Source organism: Condylura cristata, unplaced genomic scaffold (genome assembly GCF_000260355.1).
Source record: "Condylura cristata isolate star-nosed mole 26May11 unplaced genomic scaffold, ConCri1.0 scaffold00031, whole genome shotgun sequence".
NCBI classification, from domain to species: Eukaryota; Metazoa; Chordata; class Mammalia; order Eulipotyphla; family Talpidae; genus Condylura; species Condylura cristata.
This window is the reverse complement of record NW_004567132.1, coordinates 4,443,891-4,456,039: the sequence shown is the minus strand read 5'-3', so window position 1 is coordinate 4,456,039 and position 12,149 is coordinate 4,443,891.

The following is a 12,149-nucleotide window of genomic DNA, read 5'->3' as shown; positions in this document are numbered from 1 at the left end:
ACTTGTTTTGCTTCATATGTTTTGATGATTTGTTATATGGTGCATTAAACACTGAACTTTTTTCAGAGTTTTGGTGAGTTTTTACCTCATCATTGTGAATCATTTCTAGTCTCTCTATTCTGCCCTGCAGTCAATTTTGTCTGATACCTCTCTGGATTCCTTCTTTTCCCTCTCCCCTTCTGCTTCCCCTCCTCCACTTTTTTTTATTATTACACATGGATATTATATTTGTCATCATTACTTTCAACTTTGATATTATCTGGACCACTCATGAAGAAAATTCCACTCATTATTAGTTAGAAACCAAGATGAAATATTTTTGTCTTTTTGGGGGGGCTTTATTTCTCATTTAAATTATTACTATTTCTGCACAGAACAACTGAGGTGTAGATCTGAGATTCAGGGGGTGAAAGGATTCACCAGAGACAGAATGGGGAGCCAAACAGGCAGACTGACCGAAATACACTGCTGAGACGGAAGTTTGCTGTGCCACGTGGGTTAGCTCCCTGGCTGCTGATCAAAATTAGGCATAGCAATGATAATGCTGAGAGTTAACCCCTAGACCAACAAACTGTGTATTTTTGTTCTTTTTCTTTTCAAATTTTTAATGAAATTAATGAATTTCCCCCTCATTCATTTCTTACAGAGTTGTGGAAACTATATGTTTACTTTCTAGTCTGTTATCACGGTAGATGTTACCAGTGGTCCTGCACATTTCCTCCCTATAAACAGGGAGGATTTCATGCCTTACTTTTAACCGATGGGCATGTGTATGTGACTTATGAACATTTGGAAGCCATTATGTTCTTTCTTAGGTTTTCTCTTCTCCTGCCATGCTTTCTTTCCCTGCAGAGTGAAACCAAACATTTTATTCTGGGGTGATGTCTTCAGGGAGAATGAAACCTTTGTCAGCTGGCCTGGCGGAAATCGAACTCATGCTTAAGTGGCTTTAGCTTCTTATTGCTGTGCTTTAACCCACTGTGCCACCAGGGAGGGCCCCTATTTTTAATCTCATTTTGGGTCATGGATTATTTCTTCATGAATCTTTATTGAAATAATCCATGCCTAAAAACAAATTTTAGATGTCCTAAAATTGCCTTTTTGATGAAAATCTACATTACCTATATTTTATACTTGTTTGAGAGAAAGGATCACATTAACATTTCCAATAATTTCTGTGAATTTCAAACAGAGATTACAAACCATTTGTTTTCTCTATGTGATTCAGTCTTTACATGTGCTGCTATTTATGCAGAAAAGTAATGGCACTTTGGCAGGCAGTATGATGCCTTTTCTTCCCCACTGGTTATGCTATACTCACACTTCTATATTGAGAGTTACATGTCAAACTTCTGTCAAATTCATCGTTTTTAGAGATATACTAGTGGGTCTGGGGATATACAGCTCAGGATGAGAATACAGAATCTATAATACTGGGATCATAACAATCGTATTCTAACACTCTGAACTCAGTAGCACCTGTAAAAATACTAAAAGTAGATTCCATAGCTTTAGTGTGGTTATTTTATAAATATTTTATTTCTTCAAAAGTGTAACTCTAGAAAAAAATGATATAGTGGAGACTCAGCTTAATAGAATGGAAAGAAAGCACTAGACTAGTAAACGTCAACAAACAATTTCTTGAATTGATTTTGGCACTAACTGAATGACTTTGATGAGAAAGAAGTAATCCCCCCATTAACACTGTGCAACAATATAGATGAAATTTAAGGACACTATGCTAAATTGAGATCAGACAAGGAAAGACAAATATTGCATGATATCAGTTCTATATGAACTTTGATATAGTTTAACTTGAAGTGATGGAACACAGAAGGTAGTGGAAATTGGAGGAGTTGAAAATGCTCAAAGTGTACAAATTTCAATTAGAAGATGAATAAGTTCTGAATATCTAATGTAAGGCATTGTGCAACAATGAGCATAGCCAACAATGCTGTATAAAGGCTAGATTTTAAATGTTCTTATACATAAAAAATGTGTGATGTCATGGGGATGTTAGCTAACACTATGGTGTTTATTGAGTTGCAACCTATAAATATATCACATTAACATTTTGTATTTCTGAAATTTATACAAAGTTTTCCATTATATATCAATAAAAAATTATATGCCCTTACTGAAGAAATTCCACTGGAAAGGATGAATGACTTTGAATATGTATTTTCCTTTTGCTCATCTTTCAATTGAAGAAGTGGTATCAACTGATATTTACCAATCCTTTCAGGGTGAACACTATACACAACTCATTGTTGTGTACAGTGGTTCAAGATTTCTGGAGGTGGGTAAAAATATGTAATGCATAATTATTTCCGCTCAAGTGTTGAAAATTCTACTAAAAATTCTGGCCAAAGAATTTTGGCCCAATGGAAGTTCATGACCTGAAACCCTTAGATAAGAAAGGATTAAATAGTAGAAGGTATAAATATAAAGAATAGGTGAATTTTGCAGAGGAGCCTCTGAATTCGTAAATTGGAATGACAAAATGGCAAGTTTAGGAGAATATAAAGGAAAAAATCTCAACATGGGAAGACCTGAATATAAGTTCTTACCTTATATAGTATTATCTATTACTGTCTTCCTATGATAGAAAATTTATATACAGTCTCTTCAAAGAATGATTTTTTTTTTAAGATTTATTTTTTTATACAGAACTGGGGTACAGGCCAGAGATGCGGAAGGTGAGAGGATTCACCAGGAACAGAGTGGGGAGTAGAACAGGCAGATCGAAGAAGTACACTGCTGAGGGGAGCAGTGGGCGGGTCAGGAGAGGTCTGCCTCGCCATGTGGATCTCCTCCAGGGCAGGTAGAGATCGAACTCATGTGGAAGTAGCTTAAGCTTCTTAGTGCTAACTGAATGACTTTGCATACCAAAGAATGATTTTTTAACTGACAAATTCAGATTATGGTCATGATACTAGTTCATTGTATGTATTTGTTGTTTTATAATGAACAAAGAATGGGATTTGTAGTCAGAAGACATTTTTCCTCTAGTATTGTTTCATCTACCTTCTCTGGGCCTCTTGATGTAAATGTCTTCCCTGTTACGGTTATCAGTATGGCAATCCTTAATATCTCACTTTTTTATCTTAGAGCAAGGATCACAGTCAACTTTCCTACATCACAGAAATAGTTAAAATAAATAAATGACTGTATGCAAAATATGGAATTCAGGAACCATAATACGTCTTAAGATATAAGGAAGTATTTTTTTAAAGATTTATTTATTTATGCATACAGGGGCGGTGAGAGGGTTCACCAGAGACAGAGTGGGGAGCAGAGCAGGCAAATCGACGAAGTGCACTGATGAGGGGAGCAGCAGGCCCTTCAGGAGAGGTCTGCTGTTCCATGTGGTCACCTCTGGGGCAGGTGGGGATCAAACTCATGCAGAAGTGGCTTTAGCTTCTTAGTGCTGTGCTTTAACCAGCTGTGAGACCAGGGAGGGCCCCTAAGGATTATTTTTAAAATATGTAACTACAGTTCAAATATTTTCTCCATGATTTAATAGCTGTTAGCTGTTACAGCTCAATATTTTAAATATGTAGCTACAGTTCAAATATTTTCTCCATGATTTAATAGCTATTACCATATTTAATGGGGGTAGATTAGTGATAATTTTCTTTTGTTTTCTATTGGTGGAACTTACAGTTTATCCCTGGATTGATAAATCAAAATGAAAATGCCCTATCAATAGTTAGAGTTTTAGTACAGACATGAGAATATAAGAATAATGGAGGCAAATCCATCATAAAGAAATGTGAGAAATTCAAATGGACTAAATGGAGAAAAAGAAGTATTTACAAACAAGATAAAAGTAAGCAACATCAATTTCAGCAAACCAGATAAAAGATAAAGTAAATTCCTTTTTTCATACGTCAGTCAAAACTGGCAATACCAATTTGAAGTAAATATGTAGTGTTCTTAGTTTCTGGGTCACCCTCTTCATGAGTTTTATTTATTTAAGAAAGATTCTTTTCACTTCTATCCTCCATACATTTTCATATCTAACGTTTCTAAACTTTTATTTGGTTGTATATTATTTGCATAATGCTATCATGCTCATATGCACCATAAACCTGGAGAGTATAATAGATATGTATCATGCAACTGCCTCTGATATGTTTAGAAAAGGAATGGTAAAGGAAGTATTGACTCCTTGAAGGTCCAAGGCCCAAGCTTTCACAAGACCTTCTGAGAAATGTACATATTGACTGCAGACTTTTAGGTTATAGTGAAGATGGTTCTAGTTTGCACTCAGAAGTTTTGAGTTGGGTCTCTATTAGCTATGCAGTTTTGGACAGTTCTTTCATTTCTTTGACTTCAGTTTCTTCGTATGCAGAATGAATTAATATCTATTCAATCTCCTGAGGTTTTCTGAAATTCAAATTAAATCATATGTACGAGAAAACTCATACATATGACCTTAACTTGATTTGATTGCATGCTTTGCCTGCTAAACAATGTTTCTTCCAGGTAATGATATGCGTGTTTAGGACAGGAACTATGGGAGGAGGTCATCCAGAGAAAGTGATGACTTAGGTCAAGGAAGTCTGGACCTAGCTGACCAGTGAGATAGGCCCAGTAACTGAAGGATCCTTGACCATCCCTCTATCCTTGGATTGACCATTCTTCTTGTCTCAAACTAGCATCTATTTGAATAATGTAGCCTTAGAAAATAAAGTGCTGTTAAGAACTCTGGACTGTGTATGTGACAGAACCTTATTGAGGTCTCTCTGTAAACTTTTAAGATTCTGGCAGGTGGATGGAGAGAGTTGCTTGTTTTGTGGTCCATCAAAATAAGCCTCATAAGGATGTACCCTTGCTTATTAAAACAGTCACCTACCAATCTGGAGTCGTCTTCCTCTACCTTTTGTTTCTCCTTGCCCTTTGTATAAGAGAGTCATTTTTTAAACTTTACCTAGGGAACATCTATGGTTGTGTATCAACGTGTACCTTAGCAAAGCACCTGTATTGATGTTTTCGAAATGTTTGTTAAATGTTTATTGAACCTGAGTGAAAAATGAAGCAACTTTGAAAAAAATAATTTTGGGAAGTAACAGTAAAATATATCAAAATTTGAATTTCTTCTTCCATTATTACAACATCTCCCTTTTTTCTCTCCACCTTATCTCTATTGCAGTCTCTTTCCTTTTTGAGGGATGTTAACCTTACTGGTATCATCATTTTATCAATCCCTTCATATCTCTTTCTAGTTTGTTAAGCAAAACTTTTCTATTTCTGTAGGAAACTGTTTCCATTATCTTTCCAGTTATCAAATTCCTTTTCCTCCCCAGTAAAGCTTAATTTATTGACCATGCTTTTTAAAACAAATATTTTTACTTCCTTTTCACTGACTCTTAGTACTTTGCAATTTCACTTCCATCATTACACTCTAATACAATTGTCCTCAATAAGACCAGCAGTGAATTTTCTGGAAAAATACACAGTGCCTCTATCCAGTCTAATTTTATTCCTCTTCTTACTGCATTTCACTTTAACAACTTCTATTTCTGCTTGCTACTCATTTTTCATTTAACTACAAAGAAATCATAATTTTTTGTTCCTCATTCTTTCCAAAATACTTATTTTGTCTGCTCTCTTTTACCATTAACAGCTATTCCTTTGGACTCAATTGTGCTTTCTACTATTTTTCTCTGACTTTTACCTCATCAAGAAAACATCACTGGATGATGATATTACCAGTACTCACATAGATGTTATCTAAATCTCCCATCTCTCTAAAAATGTTTCCTATGCTGATTGATGTTCATGCCTTAACTACCCTACTACCATGGAAAACCCATGGTAATTTATTCATACTATTTATATATAATACTAATTTCTGTACTGAAAAGGCAAAATTAGAGACTTCCCAAAGATGAAAAATAAGAAAAGCTTCCATGCATTTACTGTCATATTTTCAAGTATTTCTGCAATGTAGGGCATAAGTGAACAGTTACCTGGTAGACATTGTGAAGTTCTTGGAGGAAAGAGAAACAGACATTTAAATTCCTTGTTTTTTCTTTTCTCTTCTAGAATGTCATACAAAAGTTTCTACATAGATGAACACATGATTTTATTTACATGAAACTCAAGAAGAGATAAAATATACTATGGTGATGTCAGCTGGAATAGTGAGAATAGAGGAAGAAAGGGAGGTTAACTGGGAATGGATACTTAGCAAGCTTTCTCAGATTATGTAAAGGTTGTAAATTTTGATCTAGATGATGTTTACACAGATGCATTGATGTTCAAATAATAAACTAGAGATATGTGTGCTGTACTGTTTGTGATATCGCAATATTAAAATAAAATAACATAAAAGCAACTGTACATAATGTATGCTAAATATGGCAGTTACAAAGGACAGAAAGAGTATGTTCAGGAAAATTATTACATAGTGAGAGTTTCCTAGTAAAGACCTTTGCTTACATAATATTTTGGTATAAATATTGGACCAAATGCTAACGGGAATTAAGTTAGAGAATGATACTTAGGTGGATTAAAAAGTAGTTTGGGCCCCTAGCCCAGCACAGATGGGAAGAGATACATATTAGTGAAAATTCCAAGAGTTCAAAATAAAGATAGGATATTGAAGTTGGCTCAAGGAAAGAAAAAGATAACTCATAAAGGAACCCCAATCAGGTGAATGTTGGATTTCTCCAAAGGAATACTCCAAGCAAGGACAGAATGGAGTGATGTTATCAAAATACTTAAAAGATAAAACTGTCAAGCATGATTACTCTATCCAGCAAGGATCTGCTTCATGTTTTGAGGAGAAATAAGGCCTTGTCACACAAACACAGAAATGTTGAAAGGATCTTTTTTTAAAAAGGATTAATTTAATGTATGTATACATAGAAGAACCGGGATGTAGGCCCGAGGTGTGGGCTGGGGCACAGAACAGGTAAATCTACTGAAACTCACTGCTGAGGGGAGCAGCAGGTGAGAGAGGAGAGGTCTGCTGCATCCTGTGAGTTAGCCCCCTGGCTGGAGATGGAATTCAGGCCACAGTAGCTGCTGATAGCTTGACAGCACTGAGACTTAACCTTCAATACACCAGGGAGGCTTCAGTATCTCTTCTTTCTATAATTTTCCTCCTTTTTAAAAATTAAATTTTATACAGTAGGTGATTCTTTTCCTTCAGGAACGGTGATTTTAGTTCTCATACCACCACCAAAGTACACATAGGACATCACCTTTTTCCTTGCGTGCTCCCCCACTGCATTGTCAGCTTTCCCTTTCTCTTCCTCCTCCTCTTATGATGTCTCACATATATGGTCAGCTTGCAAGTTCTGTCTTTTCTAATCTTTCAGTTACTTTGTTAACACTCCACATATAAGTGAACCCATCTATTTATCTTTTTCCTTTTGATTCATGTTGCTGAAAATGACAGTCTATCCTTTTTGACCACTAAGTAGTATTCCATTTGTATATATACCACAACTTCTGTGTTCATTCATCTCTTTTGGAGAATTAAGGTTCTTTTTTCACATTTTGGCTATTACAAATAGTCCTACAATAAACAAAGGAGTGAAAGATTTCACTGAATTAGTGTTCTTGTGTCCACTGGGTAGATTCCTATGAGTAAAGTACCTTTGTCATATGACAGCTGTTTCTAGTATTTTCAGAAAACTCCATACAGCATTCCCTAGTGTGTGGACCAGGGGGTAAGAAGGTTTCTTTTTATACATACCCCTACCTGCACTTCTTTCTGGTTTTGAATACTGGACAATCTCACAGGTGTGGAGTGGTATCTCACTGTGGTTTTGATTTTCATTTCCCTGATAATATGTGATGATGAATATTTTTTTCATATGCCTATTGACTAAGTTTATTCTTTGGAGAAGTGTATATGTAATGCTTCTGTGAATTGTTGATTGGGTTTGATCATTTTTGTTGTGTGAGCTGTTGTTAGATACTGGATGTTAGCTCCTTATAAGATTTATGGTGTGCAGTTATTTACTTCCATTCAGCAGGGTATCTTTTCATTTTTGTATTGTCTCTTATGATGAACAGATGTGTTTTATTTTGATAAGTCCAGTGCTTACATTCTCCTTGTTTCTGAGAACTCCTTGAGATGAGTTCTCAAAGGTGTTTCTGAAGATTATGTCATGTAGTGTTTTGCCTTTGATTTGTGCTATGTATTTTATGGTTTCAGTTCTTACATACAAGTCTTTTACCCACATTGAGTTGATTTTGTGCTTGGAGTAAGATAGTCTAAATTCACTTTTTGCATGTGGTGATCCAATTTTCCCAGCAATATTTCCTTGATCCAGTGTATATGTTTTGCTTTTTGTCATTGATTAGTCAACCATAGATAAGTGATTTTATTTCTGAACTTTCAATTCTATTCCATTGGCCTGTGTGTGTTTTGTTACAGTGACATGCTGTTTTAATTATTATGACTTTATGGTATAGTTTAAAGTCAGGTGGTATAAAACTTCCATTCTACCCCATTTTAGTGGGGAAGTTTTGACTGGTATCTTTTGCGATTCCCTATGAATTTAGACAGTATTTGTTCTATTTCTTTGAAGAATGTCATTGAAATATTTATTGGAATTGCACTGAATTTGTAAATTTCTTTGAGTAGGCTGGCCATTTTGATAATATTAAGTCATTCAAAATATGAGCAAGGGCTATCCTTCCATTTCTTTATGTCTTCTTCTATTTCTTTCTTTTTTTTTTTTTTTTTGGTATAGATTCTTGAGCTCCTTTGTTAGGTTTATCCCTGGGTATTTAATTTTGACACAGCTGTAAATGGGGTCATTTTCTTAATTTCTTCCTCTTCAGGGTCATTGTCTGCATATAGGAATATAACTGATTTTTGTGTATTTATTTTGTAATCTGCCACTTTACTGGTTTATTGTTTATAATCATCTTCCTGTGTGTTTTTTAAGGTTCTCTCCTTATATTGTCATATCATCTGCAAATAAAGATAATTCTATTTCTTTCCTAATTTGGATTTATTTTATGTCTCTGTATTACCTAATTGCTCTAGGTAGGGCTTCCAATACTATTTTAAATAATAGTAATGAGAATGGAAATCATTGTGTTATACTGGATCTTAGTGGAAAGGATTTCAGTTTTCTTCATTGAGAATACTAGCCATTGGTTTGTCATATACAGCCTTTATTAAAATGATATATATCCCGGCCCTCCCTGGTGGCGCAGCAGGTTAAAGCACAGCACTGAGAATCTAAGTTTCCGCATGAGTTCGATTCCCGCCTGCCCCGGAGGTGACCACATGGCGTGGCAGACCTCTCCTGACCTGCCCGCTGCTCCCCTCAGCAGTGTACTTCGTAGATCTGCCTGTTCTGCTCCACACTCTGTCTCTGGTGAAGCCTCTCGCAGCCCCTGAGCCTCTGGCCTGTACCCCAGTTCTGTATGCACAAATAAATAAATCTTTAAAAAAAATGATATATATCCCTTTTATCCCAAGTTTTTCAAGGACTTTCATTATAAATGGATTCTGGATTTTATCAAATCCTTTCTTGCATCTATTTATATGAATACATGGTTTTTATCTTTGCTTTTGTTGATGTGGTAAATTATGCTGACTGAGTTTTAGGTTTTGAACATTCCTTCTCCCATAACATAGATGGACAGCTATAGATATGGACAAAAACACAAAGAATAAGTTTGACATTATTAATCCTGTATATTTCTGAATTTTCATTTAACATCACATTAGTGTGAAATTTGATATAATTGGTAGTATAGGAGCATAATATGTACCTCGGTTATATTGCTGCTACTCCATTTTACATTAAACAATATTCCCAGTTTGACTAGGTATGGGACCATCCTATGATCTAGGTTTGGTTTTGATCAGACAGTCTGTAAGAACATAACTTCCATGTGACTAAGACACCTGGCAGGGCTAAACACTGCTTACAAGTAGGGTATATAAAAAATTTCTTTGTTGTTTGACTGAATAAGGTTATAATCTGTCACATCTTTTTTTGTGCTGAGATTTTACCATGGTGTGTTTAAACATTCAATTTGTACACATTTTCATTATTTGTTTCATTTAATCACATTAAAATAATAGCACTGGGAGAGATATTGAAGACCACCTAAATTATTTCAGAAACTGGGATTCCTTAGTCATCACTGGTACAATAGGGTGGCTGTATTATTCAACACAACATTTTTGAAACATTGTATTATAAAGTACAAAAAACAATAAATGTGGTTTATACTATTAGTGGGATTTTAAACTATTATGTGAAAATTAATCATTATTTGTATTGTTTCATTGAAAATGGGAGAGTGTATGAAATTTCAGCAACAGTTCTGTACGCAGTGGATTATATTTGGATATTATCTTAGATTTTAGTTGTTAAAACAACAAATTACTATAAATATGGCAATTTAAAACAATAGTTAATATCTCACAAGTCTGTAAGCCATGAATAAGTGATTAGCATTGTCTCTTTGCTTCCAGTTTCATAAGGCCAAAATCAATGTGATGGGTGGCTGGACTCTCATCAGGAGACTCTGGGAAGAACCTGCTTTTAAGCTCAATTCAGTGTGATTCACTTCTTTCCAGTTGCAGAATCGAAGTTCTCCTTTACTGCCAGTGTCAGTGAAGAGTTATTCTACTTCTGTAAGTTATCTGTCTTCCGTCTCCCATTTTTCCATAAATCTTTGACACCTTTCAGCAAAAGTGGGTCAAATCCTCTTCATGGTTGGAAACTGATTTCGCCTTCTGCTGCTTCTTGCTTGCTTCTTTTGCTCCAGGTTAGAGAAAATTCCAAGAGCTTTTAAGGACTCAATTGATTGTTTTTTCCCCTCAGATTATGGGGGTTGAGATAAAGTAGGTTTACATCTGTGTATCTGCTCCAGAAATCACAGGTTCAAACCTCTACAGAATTCTGCCCCTTTAGGTAATATCGGATAGCCACTTTATGTTAAGGTTTCTGCACCTAATTACATATATAAAACCCCTTCTGGTAGGCAAAATAACATATTCACAGTTTTTAGAAATTAGAATATAGACATTTTAAGAGATCATTATTTGGCCTACTCTAACACTCTTCGATCCTTAGAAGTAGGCTTAAGTTATACTGATAGTTTAAGTTTAAATATGAGGAAGTCAGGAGCAGAAAAAATGGAAGTGACAAGCTAAAGTTTATACCATAATTTAATGAGTGTTGCAATTAAACTCTTGTGATCCTGAATTCCAGCATACCTTTTCTACCAAGCATGCTGTTATTCAATTTAATAAAATATCTGTATTATGGGTAGCAACAGGAGTATCATTTAGACTTTGTCCATATAATGTAAAATGGAGAAACAAAAAAGTAAGACATCCACAATTTATAAATACTCAAATATTTATATTGTGCTTTCTAAAGGCTGCACACACACACACACAAACACACTTTAGCCATATAGATTTTGGGGAATAATTTTGATCAAATAGTAACCTCTGAAGTTTACAAAAGTAAACCACAGACTCAAAACGAGAGCTCAAAGTGTTATTTCCCCAAGAGGAAGGCCACTGTAAAACATTGGTGATTTGTCGAAAGTGCAATGTTGATACTTAGCATAACTATGCTTAGATAAAAATCTCTGTAGCAGTTAATTATGTTATCTTATAAATGCATCATATAGCTGTGGCATGCAGTATCGTCCCTCACAAGTACAGCACTGTACTTGGTTGAATCTATAAAACTTTATACTGGTACAGCAAATTAAACTTACATCACTGTACTCAAGTGAAGCATGCTTTGAAATTTTTCATAATTCTTCAGTACTTAGAAGGAAACTAGATGACCAAAGGCATTCTTTGGGAGACAAGGAGGTGCTCAATTCTAAAGAAAACAAATTGCTTTAGAAGGGCTAAAACAAAGTAGAGCTTCTCTCTCTTCCTTTAGGCGTTTTTCCTTTCTCCTGTTTTTACTTTGGTCCTACTCTGTTTGCTTCTTGGTTGCTTCTGGAAACCCCTTCTTTTTCTCCGTAATTATTACACAGAATTAATGACAGACTGAGTAGAATATTACACAGAGCATGCATGTTTAAGTCCTCCTCTGACTGTGATCACCAAATTTCCTATTATCTTATTTCTTCCATTCAGACAAGGCCAAACAAGGAGGGCAATGCCATGGCCTGTGAAGGAAGTA